Genomic DNA, 16922 nt, shown 5'->3' with positions numbered 1-16922 from the left:
TTTACATTGAAATACATTCACTTGGATAGGCAATATTTTTTCATCATCTAAAATCCAATCCTCCGGTGGAACTTCTTTATAATTCTAAAAAGTGAATTTCACGAGGCACACGGTGAACGCCTATGACTCTATCGATTTTAATAATTGAGAATCGTTCAATGAGTCACAACTAATGATCAATTTTTTGCATCACTCATCAATGATAATAATTCAATGACAGAGTTAAAGTCATGAGGTAAAAAATAATTGATGCATTGAGACAATCTGTAGATGCAGCAGGTGCTTTGATGTAGCGTTCACAGGAGACATCAGCGAGTGATTCAGGTTTATAGAATAGGTAAATTACTATTAAGGATTTTAGACCTTCGCAACCCTCCTGACCTCGCTTTTTACATTGAAATGCATTCACTTGACTAGGCAATATTTTTTCATCATCTAAAATCCAATCCTCCGGTGGAACTTCTTTATAGTTCTAAAAAGTGAATTTCACGAGGCACATGGTGAACGCCTATGACTCTATCGATTTTAATAATTGAGAATCGTTCAGTGAGTCACAACTAATGATCAATTTTTTGCATCACTCATCAATGATAATAATTCAATGACAGAGTTAAAGTCATGAGGTAAAAAATAATTGATGCATTGAGACAATCTGTAGATGCAGCAGGTGCTTTGATGTAGCGCACACACGAGCCATCAGCGAGTGAATCAGGTATATAGAATAGAAGTTGGACCACCCAAGGTCGTCGTGCCAAGTATCTCGGTGTCAATTAATGAGCCTTAAGGGGGATGAGAGAAGGGAGGGAGGAGGAGAAACGACGAGCCAGCAGGACGGCTTCTGGCTCTTCTCCCTCTTAAAGGGAGAGATGTGGAGTCCTCTTCGACTACGGTTTTGTCGCTCGTTTCTCGGTAGCCCCAACCATAATAAATACATAATATGCACATAAAGGAGAGCCGGCGCGATCGAAATGATCAAGCTAAATCGTTTTCACTGAGCAAACACAGTGGGTGGGCAAGCAACATCTTTCTGCCCCCCTCCACCCCCCTCCTTATTCTTGATTTTTACCATGAATTATGTCCACTGGTTTACAATCATTGCCTAGTGCGAGGGACAGTGATAATTAACAGTCCAGTTGAGTAAATCCTTAATTAAATCATTTACAATCGAGTTTACATTTTTAAATGTTTTTCAGTGAGAATGATCGATCGGAGGCATTGAGAGAGGGAAAAATCGAGGTGAATTAACTGGTTTGTTTAATGGGAATGGGGGATTTTGTTATTTCGAGTTTTAAGAATTTTGGGAATTTCCGTAAATGGAGTTGAAGGGAGTGATAATTCATTTTGAGAAACGGAGAACGAGTTTTGGGGGATGAGTTTTTTTATTCATAAATTTACATTTTGGGAGGATATTCGTTTGGTCGAGAAAATGGTGTGGGGATTGAATCAAGTTGGGGAGAAAATTGGGAAGTACTTGATTTTAATGGAGAATAGGATTTTTAATGGTGACGCAATTTTCTAGATATTATTGGATACTTGTTTGCAAGTACTTGCAGTTGAATGAAGTTCAGGGAAAGTTGGAGTGAAGTATTTATAGAACTTGAATTGATTTTTGTTGTAACTTGAGTCAAGTATTTGGCTATTTATTTAAAATACTCGTCGTACTTGACTCAAGTATTTTATTATTTACTTGAATCTTGAAGTTGTATACTTGAGTCAAGTCTTCACCACTTGAATCAAGTATCTTACTACTTGAATCACGCATTACTTGACTTGAATCATGTGTACCACGACTTGAATCACGCATTCCTCAACTTGAATCAAGTATTTCACTACTTGATTCAAGTATTTTACTACTTCAGTCAAGTATTCCCCTACTTGAATCAAGTCTTCTGCTGTTTTCGTCAACTACTCATAACACTTCAATCAATTTTTCCGCGACTCTATAGACTCTTCTCGAGTCACTAATCAACTAACCACTAATCAACCCCCCCCCAAGTCATAACTTCCACTCCCCAAAATCTACAAAGCCCACAATTAAAAAATCAACATCACCCACATTACTCGCAACATCTTAGTTTGTTTTTGGGTGATATAATATTTGTCCGCGAAAACCAGGGGCATTCTAAACGCTAGTCAAGTTTTTACATTAGCACCAAAAGGACCACCGCCGAGATGAAGCTGTCTGGTGACCAAAACTCTGAGTATCTCCCTCTCCTGCCCTTCCGCCCAAATAACTTTTACCGTTTTCTACTTCGTTCTTTGCGCCTCGCTCCTACCTCCAGCGCCCTCTTCCAAAAACAAAGAGAGAAAGCATCTGTTCCGCGACCCCCGAAATCACAGGGTTAGCAAAAAAAAAAGACTGAAATCGACGAATCATTCGACTATACAGATATACTCTTATGTATGATTTCGACGAAACGAAAGTTTATGGAAAAGGTCCCCCTTCGCGGTAGACTAATCTGCATTTTTTGCATGTGAAGCCATTGCAAATCGATTGATTCTGACTCTCCGGTCAGTTCGATCCCTTTCTCGGTTCTGAATTTCTGACGAGTGTCGATGAGAGGAGAACCGATTGGCGCTGGAGTCCATCGGGCTCAATGGTCAAGCGCGAGATGGAGAATTTTTGCAGATGCAAGGGAATAAGAAAGCAAGGTATAAGGACTATGCAGCGGAGAGAGATGATGGAATTGAGCGAGGGGGAGGGGGGGGGGCTTTTTACGCGGTCCAGTGCCAGTAATTTACAGTCGCGTCGGTCATTCGGCCATACATGGGTTGCCGGGCGATCCAACGATCGGTGGCCACTCTTAGCGATACGTCAAATTAGCTCATATATCATGGTCTTCTTTACCGCTCCATTCGATTTATGTTCCGTGCGCATAATATAAATTATTAAATAAGTTTTGATGGGTGGACTGAGCATTTTGCGAACTGCTACATATGTAATTGCAAAAAAATATGATCCTTAATATTATTGAGTATGGCTTTTCCAATGATTGAAATGTTTTTACAGAGAAAAAAAATGGGGAAAAAATTCTTGGGATGCAGTCCGGTGCATTTGGAAGGGTGAGTCTTTGAGGTAAAGTATTGGAATTGAGGAATATTGATACATGGCACGTGACGTTTGATGAAGGTTTCTACTACTTGAATCAAGTATTTTACTGCATGAATCAAGTATTTCACTACTTGAATCAAGTATTTTACTGCTTGAATCAAGCATTTCACTACTTGAATCAAGTATTTCACGGTTTGAATCAAGTATTTCACTACTTGAATCAAGTATTTCACTGCTTGAATCAAGTATTTCACTACTTGAATCAAGTATTTCACTGCTTGAATCAAGTATTTCACTACTTGAATCAAGTATTTCACTGCTTGAATCAAGTATTTCACTACTTGAATCAAGTATTTCACTGCTTGAATCAAGTATTTCACTACTTGAATCAAGTATTTCACTGCTTGAATCAAGTATTTCACTACTTGAATCAAGTATTTCACTGCTTGAATCAAGTATTTCACTACTTGAATCAAGTATTTCACTGCTTGAATCAAGTATTTCACTACTTGAATCAAGTATTTCACTGCTTGAATCAAGTATTTCACTACTTGAATCAAGTATTTCACTGCTTGAATCAAGTATTTCACTACTTGAATCAAGTATTTCACTGCTTGAATCAAGTATTTCACTACTTGAATCAAGTATTTCACTGCTTGAATCAAGTATTTCACTACTTGAATCAAGTATTTCACTGCTTGAATCAAGTATTTCACTACTTGAATCAAGTATTTCACTGCTTGAATCAAGTATTTCACTACTTGAATCAAGTATTTCACTGCTTGAATCAAGTATTTCACTACTTGAATCAAGTATTTCGGTACTGAAGTCAACTCTTTCACTATTTGAATCAAATATTCCATTACTTGAATCATGTATTCCATTATCTGAATGAAGTGTTCCACTACTTGAATCAAGCATTCTCCTACTTGAATCAAGTCCTTACTTATTTATTCATTCGAGGCTTACTCAAGTCTACTCCTAATACTTGACCCCAAAAATTCAAGTGTAATAAGTACTTCAATATCCAATTTAATGAGACAAATGAGTTTCAATGAGTGCCTCAGCACTTTGCAACCTGTTCCCACATGAAAAATCTGAGAAAAAAATCCTCAGATGCAGTTCAAAGTCTTCAAGAGTAACTCATATAATTGCACAATATTAATGCACGGCACGTGACGGAGGGCACACACATCTCCGGCAATTCCCTGCCTCGTCATGTCAGGGGGACCCCCTGCGATTCACGTTCCTCCTCCTCCTCTCTCTCACTCTCTCTCTCTCTCTCTCTCTTTCTTTCCTCATCCTTCACCTACGGTAGCTCTCAGCGACCATCCGACTATCTACATGGGCCACGTTGTGCCTTGTCTCATTTTACAAGGGGGATTTAAAAAAATCGAGAAAAGCTTTGACAGCTATTGCACACCCGGGGTCCCTGTTTTCTCGATTCACAATCTCCCTTTCCTCCGCCTGGTGAACCATTGGCAAGCGAATTAAATGTAAAATATACAATCAATAAGCTGGAGGCGTCTGTCTACTCACCCAATGTCTATCTCTCTTGCTCGACGCTACGGGATTCTGACTCCAGCGACGTGATATGTCGCTAATTAAAATCCGTTACGGAGGCACCTTCCATATCCAAACGTCTCAGGAAAAAAAGACACCGCGGGGGGGGAGGGGGAGATTGAACGGTGGAAGGCGGAAAAAGGGAAACTGGATTACGGCAAATTGTGAAAAATGATTGGAGGACGAGTGACATTATCGGGAAATTGTTATTTTCGCGCGAGAGGCGAATGGCAGATCAGGAGAATAGGTGGGATTCGAGATTATGAAACGCCCACACGGGGGGAAAGCCTGGCTGAGGGTGTAGGTGGTGGTTTATTAGTATTTGCATTTGGATATTGAAGGGAATTGATTGCACGATTCATTGGTAGGATCTTGAGGTTTATCTTTGGAAGGGGGAGAACATTTTTAGCTTAGTTTTAGGATTTCCTAGTACTTTGGCTATTTTTTCTGCAGTGCAGTGCTTTTTATTCAAGCCCGGTTGGACGCCAAGTTTCCTGACATTTTACAGTGATTTTGTTATTTTAAATCTACAGCTCTGAATTTGAATCGCGATGGTGAACGGTTTGAAAATATTTTAAGAATCCGACAACAAAATTTAAATAATTAATTTTTTCGATTCAATTTATTTATTTATTCATTTTTATTTATTATAATTATTCTAAATATAATAATATTATAATAATACGTATTATAAGATAATAATAATTATAATATTATATTTGTTACAAAAAAATATAATAAATTTAGAAAATTTATCACTGATAATTATGATTATTTTAATGTTAAAAATGAAAAAAAAATTCCAACGGCACGTGGTGTTCCCAAGCGGTCACCCATCCAAGTACTAATTACGCTCAACGCTGCGTAGCTTCAGTGATCGGACGAGAACTGGCGACTCAGCGTGATGTGGCCGTTCATTATAAACTAATAAAACATTTTTGAGCGTGGTTAGTACTTGGATGGGTGACCGCTTGGGAACACCACGTGCCGTTGGCACTTTATTTTTTCAATTTTTAAAGCTAAAATAATAACAGTGATGAATGCATTCTCTGAATTTGTCATTATCATTTTTTATTTTATTTTTTTGCACTCATGAAAGCCGCCTTACTTACTCCGTTCGCTCGAGACATGCGCCGTGTTCGACTTCTCATTTTCCTTTCGAGATATTGCCCATACTTTTTTTAGAAAAAAAATTTCTCTTCAAATCCCCCCACCAAGCCAAAGACCCCAAGCCCATTTCCACCTCAAATACCTCTCATTGCCCTTAATTATTCAAAAAAAATCATATCAAACTCTTCAATCGCACCTAAACAAATCCCTCATTGTTCCCCGCATAACCGTAAACCCCACAACCTCCGAACCCGTGAACCGGAAGTCATCAGATAATCTCGAATTACGTTTAATAACCCCAGTGCATAAATTACCGCGCACCACCGTTAAAAAAATATATCCGAATGCACTCAATTCCGAATTCTTCCGGACTCCTCATTGTCAACTCGCATCTCCTCTCATCCGGTAATTACCCCTCGATGCCTGATTGAAAAAAAAATTATCACAAAACGCTACTGATTTTAATAATAATAGTTCTCCCCGAGTGTCATGTTAATTCCAAATCCCATTACCATATTATGAACATTCATTTCCATCCGCCATTGGAATCCCCATCGCGAAAGCCCCGTCTCTCCGGAAGCGGAAATGACGGAATTGAATCCGCAATTCACTTATAAAAATTAACAGTCTCGTTCATGCGTGAAACGAAGAATTGTAGACGATTTGTCTTGGGCACGTGAGTTTTGATCTCCCGCTGCGATCACGGCCCCCCCATCGACACCTGACAGCCACTGGACTACTCATACATGCGGGGAGATTGGGCCCACAAGATACACAAAATTACCCGGGGATCAGTATTTTTATCTGCCCAACGTAATACATACACTCATACTTGGAATGCCCCATTAGATGTTGATATCTCATGCCATTCCGAATATTGCGATACCACCTACCGGTAAGACTGATGTATTATTCATTCGGATGTGTATTTTTTCATTAAATGCTAATTTTCGAGAGCTGTTGACAAAGTAGATAATGTTAGATTCATGCTGACAGGGGAATTTTCTATGATGTATACCACGTGGAGATGAATATATTGCGATTACAGTGAGGTGAACATTCGCGGTGGACGCATATGCAAATTTATCCGTCAAAATTATAAGACAATAACCTCTATTTAAAAGTCTTGTTTAGGAAAAAAATCCTGAACTGTCAAATTTTACGCGAAATTCGAGGATTTCGTGAATTAAGTAAAAATTCATGAATAGACTTGACCTGAACTTCATTGTTAGAAGGAAAATGAAATTTCATGGACAGTTGACTATCAATTTTCAGAACATTGACACTGATGCGATTTAGGGGGAAAAAAATCATGAAGTTTCAGGTTTCACTGAAAATTCCGAGGGGCTATTCACAGGCGTAATCGTGGTGTCACTCGCTGATGTAATCAATTGTAATCCCCGTGAAATCAATGTAATCATTGTAATCACATGATTACCATATTTGTAATCAAGTTTTGGTAATTAAGTGTCAATCATTTGTAATCAGTGTAATCTCCCGTAGTTGCTCCTAGTGAGACCGTGAATTTTCGTTTTTGAATTTTCGCGCGCGTCATTTCTACCAACGGTGACTCTCAGAGATCCCTGGATCAATTTTTCTGGGAATCCCAGATGTTTATGGTTCAGAAGCTTGCATAGCCAATGCGTTTTGCACAGAGAATTTGTCCGTAGAAAATTGAGTCAACATAGTTAAAATTTCTTCTTATTCTGGTGAACCAACGACTGAATTATCTCTGAATTATCAGCTGGTAAGTTTCATTCTCCATCAATGGTAGATATTCAGTAAATTTATTTAGCTGATAGCACTTATAAATTCCCAAATTTTTAGATGGAGTGATGGAGACTGCATTCTTCTGTTCTAATCGCCGCCCCTCCTTCTTCATTTCTTTGCAGCTTCTAATAATTAATTATTCCATCAATTCATATTTAATAAGAAGCCATTCTTTGTGATTTCAATGATTACAGATGTTCGGTAATCACTGAATGTAATCGACGAAATCATTTGTAATCATGTAATTGCATTCTGTGCTCTTGATAATCACGGTTACCACATAGGCAATAATAATCAGTGTAATCAGTCCCGTAATCCTGGGTAATAGATTACATTTTGTAATCGCAGTGTCACCCAATTCGCCTGTCAATAGCCCCTCCTGAAATTGCATCGAATTTGCGAATTGTTCTCGCGGAAAAAAAATCCCCGAAAACAGGTAGCCGCATACTCCCCACGAAGCGATAGCGATCGTCGAAACATTGAGTGAATCGTCAGATCTCTCGCCTACTGTTCTCTAACGATTCATGTATGGACACATGTATCGCACGCTGTGCAAACATCGATTCCCGCACGCGTTAGGCCCCCATCGGCCGGACGATCGTCTAAGCTCCATATCCTTTTTTCACTCCCAGGGGGGTCTGTTCTCTGCACGGATTTCACCCGTTTGAGCATCTCTCTCTTCCTCACCCACTCCTTCCCAAAAAAGTTTTTTTTTTTCATTCATTTTCCCATCTCTCTTTCGCTTTATCACGGTGACACGGGCACGAGCCTGTTTATCCAGCTGCCGTATTTAAATCTTGTCTCTAACGTGCCATTAAATTATATGCAAAAATCCCTATAAAATATGTACACGGACATTTTAGCCCTCCGTAGCAGCCCTTTTGGGGTGGGGGGGGGGCATTAATGCACCGAGAAATTGTCATGTTATATCTCTCTATTTTGATACTGTCAACCGTGTCCCGGTGGACCCCCTTCCCGAGAAATCGATCTGGCGCATTGTTATCCGTTTATTGCTTATGGAATGCCCTTGGGGGACATGGGAATGTCTTCCTGGAAGTGAAAAAATAATAAATTTTTTTTCCGGTACGAATGAGACCGCCTGATACATCATAGAGCGTGGCGGACAGAGTTTTGGAATTCAGCGGTGACATGCTGTGTGGTCCCATTTAAGTCGTCAGGGTATCGTTCAGAGAAACTGGGAGTCTGGGAAGTATTTCATAAGAGGGAGGCAAAAAATTTTAATAACTCGGGTTATAGTTTCTGGGCGAGGGGTTAGGGGGAGACGTTAACGGATGCATCGAATTTTTTTGAGTTGACGAGTTCTTCTGATGTGACTTCGACAAAATGTTGTCGTTGAGGTCAGCTTGTTCTAATGAAGAGTCATTCACAAATGGGTAATTTTATGTAGTCACCAGTAATTTCGAAAAAAAAAAATTTCATGCTGTTTTTTATTAAGAAGCATCATGACACGCGTTGTACTCAGCGTCTGGTATTCAGTATTCAATCGTAAATATCTCGGCTAATATTCATCGGATGAAAAAAAAAAATAATTTACCTTAATTATTTATTTGAATATTCCAAATGAGGAGGTGACAATATCCTAGTTCATTTCTGATACTTTTATCCCAAATGAATTCTTATTTTGTATTTTCAATATTACGCAATTTCAATATAAAAATTTATATTCCTTAACTACTTAGTGCCTGGTATTCAGTATTCAATCGTAAATATCTCAGCTAATATTCATCGGATCAAAAAAATGCGACTGGACCCCCCTCTTATTTTTTCACGTAGAATATCGCTATCGAAACCAAATTCACGAATTTTGTTAACCTTAGACAGACATTTTTCCCCCTAAATAAATATCTCGGCTAATATTCATCGGATCAAAAAAATGCGGCTAGACCCCCCTTTTATTTTTTCACGTAGAATATCGCTATCCAAACCAAATTCACAAATTTTGTGAACCCTGCATACACATTTTTCAGATACGAAACGCAGATACGTGAATGTCTATTTTACAACGCTCCCTCCCTTACCGACCATTCCCTAACCTCGAAACATTCCAATCGCCTCCAAAATTGAAACCCTCCCCCCCTTCATTCAATTCCCATGATAAGGAGAGGAATGAAATCCCCCTGAGACAAAGGTATGTGTGCGTTATATGCCCGAGACAGCGTGTACATACATCGCAACAGTGGGCACGAATGGTAACATGCCAAAATTTGGTGGAAAGTCAAAGGAGAATCTCATTGACGTTCCCCATGGGGACGAAAACCGGGTATACACAGTCGACTGGCCCCTGGTATCCGGTTAGAAATGTACACGCGTCGCACGTACGTATGTACCACGTCCTTCTTGCTTTGATTTATGTCCTTATAAATGACGTCACGCGTAACATTTTAGCCGGGGGTATGGGGTTATGGAGGAAGACCCCTTGTGTGCACAAAGGATCCAGCGTCATATTATACCGACTGTAGCGTATATAAATGACCGAAAATTGGGACTTGTTGTGTTTGTCATCGCGGGAATATTCTATTGTGATTTAGGAGGTGAATATTTTAATCCAACCCCGGGGATTTGGTGGATGATTGTGATAAACTGCGGGAAATTTTGAGGAATTAATGGCGCGATCATTTTAGCTTCTCATATTGTCACATTTTTTCTTTCATTATTTCAACATAATTTTGTTTATCATTTGATATTCGTCTTTTGGGCGAAACTAGCACAACTCGACAATTGTAAAATTAAAACTGTCAAATTGTGAAAATAATGAAAAGAAAACATGGACAAGCCTTCAGAAAAAAAAAACTCATTATATTATACTGAAAAGAATTATTATTATTATTATTACAGATTGTTAACATCTGTAATACTAATAAGAATAAGGCAATCCAACAATAATAATAACCTCATTGTAAAAATATATATATATTTTTTTTTATTGTTTAAAGTGCTCAACTCTGAATTGAATAATTTACACTGCCGCTTATTACAACAATATTGGGTGTAGATCCTCGCCTATAACATTTATTGGTTCAGCATAATTCATATCATTCTAATTTTTCGTCCTTCTAGCATAACAAAATTTAAAAAAAAATAATTCTACACTTTTAAATCACATTCTTTAAGAAAATTACATATCTGCTCTATATATTTATAGTCTGTTGCCTCCGCACATTTTTTTACGGTGTAAGGGGGGAGGCAAATATATTATTGAATTATATTTCCTGTAAAATCAGCCTGTTGTCGCCTCTCGAACATTGGAATTTTCCCTCTCGCCAGCCCCAATCCTTTAAACTCGATGCCTCCCGGGACCACCACCTTATGATAATCATCGACCTCCTCGAATTAATCGACTACGTACAATTTGATAATGGCAGTCATCCCCGCAGGGAGGTTATGCGATATAGAAGCCAGTGCCGTAACGACGAGGGTCTGGATGCGTATAACTGGAATGACATAATTGAATAATATAACGCCTCGACACCCCTTACCAGGGAAGAGTCTGCCGCAGTGAGAGAGCACCCAGGTTTCAGTCCCCCTGTTCGCGTCAGCATTTGAGTACGCTGAAACACATACTAACCATGTATGGGTGACAGTGTCGCGGTGCACAGTGCGAAGCTCTCGAGGGCTCGCGGGACCTCTCGTCACGCATATTTCATTACGCGATCTGGCAACCCTGGATGGCGCCCCCCCCCCNTGGCCCCCCCCCCCCCACTCTGACCCGGGTAAATGCAGTGTCTCGACAATGGTTACGTTATGTGTGCTGTCGATGGAAATCAATTTCACCTGGGGAATTTGTGACGAGATTGGACGGGTGTGAAGGCATCAATCATTTTGGCATTGAGATATCCGATGATATATTCGATAGAAAAATGAGGATTTTTAGAGTATTTTTTTTATTCGATTTTTTACATCGAAGTAGGCAAAACTCCCAGGTAAAATGCTTTAAATCATTATTTATTTTATTAGAAAATGATTGATACTCTGGACGATTACCCTCAATTTTTCTCGGCAGCTTACGGAGTTGTGACGTCATTATCGCCCCTTTCTAGGCGTTTTTTTATGAAATTTCTCTGCGAAAAAAATATGAAATAAGTGCGGGAGGTTTATTTACTAAATTTTAAAAATTTCTGTCTGAAATTTTTCCTGAAATTTCAATAAATTTTCATGACATTCTACTTCCCCTGAAATTTAATCTCAATTATTGTCAAATTTAGCGTCAGTTGGTACTGAATGTTCGAAAAAATTGACCATTTCATTCAATTTCTAACGCAAAAAAAATTGAAAACTGAAATTATCAAATTCTATTTAAACATAATATTAAAATGTTCTTAGAAAAAAACTCACATTCGTCATTCATCCGTCTCATCTAATCCAAATCCATGACTCAATTCACCCAAACATTACCAGAGCTGAATGTATGTTTATTCGAATCGATTTCCCAGATTGTCCAATACTCAATTTAATACAGCAAGGAGGAATGAATATAACACCCTCCTTCCTTCTCTCCTTCCGGTTCAATATAATACCCAGTAATTCTCTGCGAGGAAGGAAGGGCACAGCCGTGCGGGGCGGGGGGGGGGGGGGTAAAAACGATTCTATGGATGTCGTTGGTTACGCAGACACGGCAAGAAGGGTATATTCCCCCCTCTCCCGAGCGTATACCTATACACAGACGACAGTTCTCCTCGAGCCCCTAAAATAACGACGAATACGTTTTGACAATTTCATTCCGATTATTTCGACGCGGGCGTTACGGCAGCTGGTACCCATCGAATGAACCCACTGACACCTACTATTTCTGTCCCTTCGTGGAGCGCAGTCCATTAGAATTGATTTATTTTATTTCAATGTGTAAAATATTGTTATTTCAATGTAACGGTGTATGTTGGAGGTATTTTCCTTTCTAAAAAAAAGCATGGGCAATATCTCGAATCGACAATGACAACTCGAACGTGGCGGATATCTCGAACGAATGGCGAGAGTAAGGCGGTTTTCATGAGTGCAGTTGTCTTGCGTCGAGTTTTCATGAAGCCCGCGTAACGAACAAGAGAATTGAATACCATTCTATGAAACATGAATAACTGAATCATAATTGTGGAAATCATTTAGGTCAGAGGAAAATAGAATAATTTAACTTTCTTAATATTGCGTTTACTGAGGTTTTCTTCGAACAAAGTTGATTAGAATTAATAGCTAGAATTATGAGATTATCTCACATTTTTGATGTTGAGGATAGGAGAATCTGAATGTAATATAGCGAAAATGATGATCGATTTTTTCACTTTGAACAAATAATATTAATATCCAAATACAAAATTTCTGATATGAATAAAAAGAAGCTGTGACTCAATATTCCAAATGAAGTTTTAATTTTTCATTTGGTGATGAAAACACGAGATGACAATATTCTAAATACGGAATTATATTGATGAGATGAACAACAGATTAATTGAATTGCCGTGTGAACTAACTGAAAATTGATAACAGTGTGGCCACGCACTTTTACCAGAGTATCAGCAAACATTGAATTCCAGAAATTCACACTGCAAAGTGTGTTCTAGAAGGAATTGAATTGTAATTATGATTAAAATTACACGTATATATGAATCAATGAGAATTGATGAATTTCATTTAAATGATTGAAAAATACTGTTATTATAATCCAACGATGCTGTTGAAAATGAAGAGTGGATGAGTGAGATGTGGATACATGTGACAATGAGTATAATCTACTATGAACGAGGGCATTAATGCGCACGGGGGTATATACATCTGGTGTGGAGTGGGCTCTTATATTATAATGTAAATGCTCAGGTTATTGCCAGACGGGAATGAAACAAGTGCGTGGACGTGTCCCTTGACGATACAAATCTGTTCCACTTGATCATCAATCGGTGGAGCCCGATGGGGGAGATGCACTTGAGTGGATGACAGTTGGAGAGTGATCGAGATTCTCACATTAGGAATGAGAATTTTTCATTATGTGGAGTTGCTCTTGGTGGACATCACCATAATTGTAGTCAATATGGTGTTTCAATCGGAGCTTTTCAATCGGTTTTCAATCGGAGAGAGAGAAAAATTATTTTTCTTGAGGTGGTTCTTTCTTGGAACAAGTATTATATACTTGGACCAATTTCAAATAAATAAGATCTTACGGTGAATATCAATTATTTCTTCTTGAGATACATTTACTTCAATCAAATAAAACAGTCCTTGGCGTCAAGGCACATGTATTCACCACAAAAATGTAAAAGTTCTATTTTTTTTAACCTAATATAATCTCCAGTCGAGAAATTTTCTACTTTCATGAATTGATAAAAAATTCGTACCTAGGAGATGATTACATTGAGGAATGAATTGAATGTTGTTTTCTCGAATGAAGCCGATGTTTAAATTGAGCTTTCCGTACATCACTTAAACGAAATTTGTGATATCCAAGTTTATGTTGAATTGCCGTAATCTGTCATTCTGTTATTGTAAACTAATGCGATTTTTTTTAGTCAAGAAATATAAACTTCTTTCAACTCAACGACATCTTACTACAATCTCAAAGCTTTTTCCGCGTAACAATATTCATCCTGATTCGACATACGAAATGCTCACTTCAATTATAATTTACTTGGAACAACGTATGATCGTGTTGATTGAGATAACAACGTATTTAGTCATGAGAATAATTTTGATTTTTGAGTTAACCAACGAATTTCTGGAGTTGGCAATCTTTTGGCTAGAACAAAATCAAATACTCTCATTATTGCGACAAATAAAAGGAACTTCAGTTCTAGAGAAGTTCGATTTCTCCCAATCAAATGTATCTCAAGGAGAGGTAACTGGTATTCACTGTGAAATCATGTTTATTTTAAAATTAACAACAAAATGGTAGATGGTTCAAGTAAAATTCTGTCGATAAAATTATTTTTTTCTGTCAGTGTATGTATTCTAATGCGGGACATTTTCAACGCGTCAGAAGCCCTTCAGGGCACATGCTGACCCTAGTTGTTAATATTTAGGGTAGTCACCACCCCAAGTGTACGGTACTCTCTAACACGTTAACCTGTTTCACTTCTATCCGGGGGGTGGGCATTCCATGCCCGGGCCCCCCTTGGAAAAATTTCACTCCTGCACATTATGATTAATGGATCGCAGTCGTATTAGCACCCACTTGGTCCTTCACCCTCTGGACTCCCGTAGTTTTAACACTGGGAATGGATTTACATTTTGAATTTGATAATCCCGGAGGGGGACTCAATTGACTCGGCAGAATTGGGGTTATTGATTAATGGTGACTTTGTTAGAAAAAATTACGTAATTTACGGATGGAGTGGCAATGTCATCATTCAATCAGGGAAGTCTCCACGGAGAGAAATATTCAGTAAAAATTACGGAACAATTCACGTAATCCGCAGTGGGGAATCGTTTTCCGGCAATTTTTATGGGAATGGAACAGAAGAAATCTGAAACGTTCAGTGAATTTTCAGGCTCATCACCGAACAAAGTAGGAAGTTGTCACGTAATTTTTCCCGAAGAAGTAAAATCTTCCAGAAACTTGTCGACTTATTGTGCCTCCAAAATAAAATATTCTTGAACGTTCAACAATTTTCATGAAGCTGGTGAGTTATTTCTACGTTCTATTTCGTAAAATTTCTCAATCGTTTGGGGAAAAATTACGGAACGACTTGTCCCAACAGCGGTGAGTCATCAGACGGTTGGTTAATTTTGACGGAACAAATCGTAGAATTTACGGGGCGATTCGTACAATTTCAGTTCCGACTCACACTTTATTGAATTCTACTTCGCTCGCGGATTACCTTTCGAAACGTAATTTTTACGTTTTTTTCTGGTAATTTTTATTGAATTTTCCTCTCCGTGTGAAGCGAAAATGTCGAAGTTAAAAGATCGTTACGATACCTATATTCGTTGGTTTGATTTTTATGATGATATTTGTAAATTTAGAATTTTTCGTAAATTGCGCTGAAAGTGAATTTTCTGATGGTTTCTTCAAATATGATGTTTCAAATTCATTCCACAATATAGATAGCATCATTCTCCATTCCATTTATATAAGAATTTCGAAAATTATTCTCATGGCATTCAAAAGTTTGTTGATTTTTCATCTTCGAGAAAATTTACTTCCACTCATTATTTGAATAAAAAAAAATATTAAAATTGATTCTATTATCATTAAAACGACCTGTCCATGAAATATCATTTTTTTCCGACACCATCTACAGAGAATCAGTCAATCCAAAATATTCCAAAAATATATTAACCCCATTTCCGACATATTTTTGTTTCGTCTATTCCATTCCATGAAATTTCTGAACTGAGAAAAATCCCATTATCGTTCACACGTCTCCGAAAATAGACCGATGGTCGCGCTGTCCATCTGCTGAGCGAAGCAGTACTCTGGGTTATTCGTCCCATCGGTCAAATAAATACAGAGCATCATTTCCAAGCTGAATATTGCATTTCCGGCAAAGAAGATTTGCATGGAACTTCGTGCCGCCCCGACCCTCCAGTAATATTCCTTCCCCATGAAAAATGAAATTACAAACCACAAAATAATAATAATTACAATACAAATAATAATTATAATATTGTGATATAATATAATATAATATAATATAATATAATATAATAATAATTACTATTATCATAATTATAAAATGAAATTCAGACATTCGTTTTTGCCGTTTGCCCTCCTCCACCAAAACCTCTCCCCCCAAAAAACAATAACAATAATTATGCAATAAAAATCCACCCGTTCCCGTTGGCGGCCCCAAACCTTCATTACAATGCGCAGTCCGTTTCACACGTGTGGCCCGCGGGCAACTGGGCACGAGGTGGAGATAGCAAAGGTGAGTAGATTATTATCAACCTCGCTATACTTATATAAAAGCGGAAGCCCTCTCGTGCATGCCTGCATAGAGAAAACGAGAGAAATAAAAAATCCCAAAAAGAGGGGGAAAAATGTTGAAGAATCGAGCGAGAGGGAAAAGGAGAAAAAGCATACGTGGCACTGCGCGCGTGACGACTATGATCCGCCTGTCAGATTAGACGTAGCATTTTGTTCACAAGAGCAATCTTCAACGCTCGAGAGCCCGCTCACCCTCTCTTTTATTCCCGCCCCCCCCTGCCCCCTCCAAAACTTTTTTTGATTTTGGCGTTCCTCACCGGAGCTTCGTTTCGCTCAGCCACGCATTCCCATTGAATGACACACCTAATTTCACGGCAATTTTACGCACGCAAGTGTCTTATATATATGGTCATAATTGAATTTGCAAGATCGATGAGAAATCAATCGAAATGAGAAAGTTGTACATCTTGAATGGGGATAGATAATGAGACGTCTGGTTTTACAGCCCTGTAAAAAAAAATATTATTCCCACTAGCCTGAAATGGGCACTTGCTTGGTTAA

General features: G+C 38.4%; 1 pseudogene; it reads right to left on the bottom strand.

The window, feature by feature from the left end:
- Nucleotides 1-5415: 5415 nt before the first annotated feature.
- On the bottom strand, nucleotides 5416-5533 carry LOC114841698 (annotated as a pseudogene).
- Between the last annotated feature and the right edge of the window lie 11389 nt (nucleotides 5534-16922).

The sequence above is a fragment of the Diachasma alloeum genome, unplaced genomic scaffold (assembly GCF_001412515.2).
Source record: "Diachasma alloeum isolate Michigan unplaced genomic scaffold, Dall2.0 Dall_scaffold_00186, whole genome shotgun sequence".
Taxonomy (NCBI): domain Eukaryota; kingdom Metazoa; phylum Arthropoda; class Insecta; order Hymenoptera; family Braconidae; genus Diachasma; species Diachasma alloeum.
Note: the sequence above shows the minus strand (reverse complement) of the source record. Positions and strands in the feature narration are given on the sequence as shown.